Below are 995 nucleotides of genomic sequence, written 5' to 3'. Positions count from 1 at the left end.
GTTTAACACATTTGGTTCCCTCCTACTTGCTCCAACGCCACTCAGTTATTTTTCTATATTCTTCTATCACTATTCTAATGGTAGAAGAAATTATTATTATTATTATTATTATTATTATCATTACTATTGCTATTATAAATTTTATCACAATGATTCTTCCTGTTAGAATGAATATTATTGTTATTGTAATTTATAATTTTATTGCTAATATTAACATTTAAAAAAAATTAATTTCCTTATTGACATGTGATACTTCGCGCAGAGTCTCTGTTGTAATACACGGTGGCGACGATTTTTTTTTTATTCGCATTGATACACACTACTGCATACATAAACGAATACATATACACATACACATATATGTATATACATGTGCATGCAATGATAACATCCACATAATAAATACATGCGTGTATATATACGCGAATATATATACATACACACACGCACGCACGTACACACACACTCACAAATATATACACTTAACAGTGTTAAAGCCCAGATACACATAGTTTAATATTAAAATATATTACCAACATACATGTGTGTGTATATTATGTGTGTTTATATATATATACTATAGGTATATATGCCATATTTCATATATATATATATATATGTTTATGCATGTATGCATATATATGTGTGTGTATGTGTGTGTGTGTGTGTGTGTGTGTATGCAAATAAATGTATATACATGTGTATGTGTGTATGTTTATGTATATATATAATGATGAACAAGCATCTACGCGTCCGAATTACGTATATGCAATCATATGTGCATACGTACGCATGTGTACACTCTATGCCTAATACACACATACACATACACACACAAACACACACACACACACATACACAAGCATATAATAATATATAAACTTTATTTTCAATAAGGAGATACACTGGTGCATAAGTCTACTAATTGATTGCAGCTGAACGCATATGGATATTTGTTTAAAGTTATTCAGTTTAAGAACAACGATCTCAATTTC

This window comes from Octopus bimaculoides, chromosome 6 (assembly GCF_001194135.2).
Source record: "Octopus bimaculoides isolate UCB-OBI-ISO-001 chromosome 6, ASM119413v2, whole genome shotgun sequence".
Classification (NCBI taxonomy): Eukaryota; Metazoa; Mollusca; class Cephalopoda; order Octopoda; family Octopodidae; genus Octopus; species Octopus bimaculoides.
Note: the sequence above shows the minus strand (reverse complement) of the source record.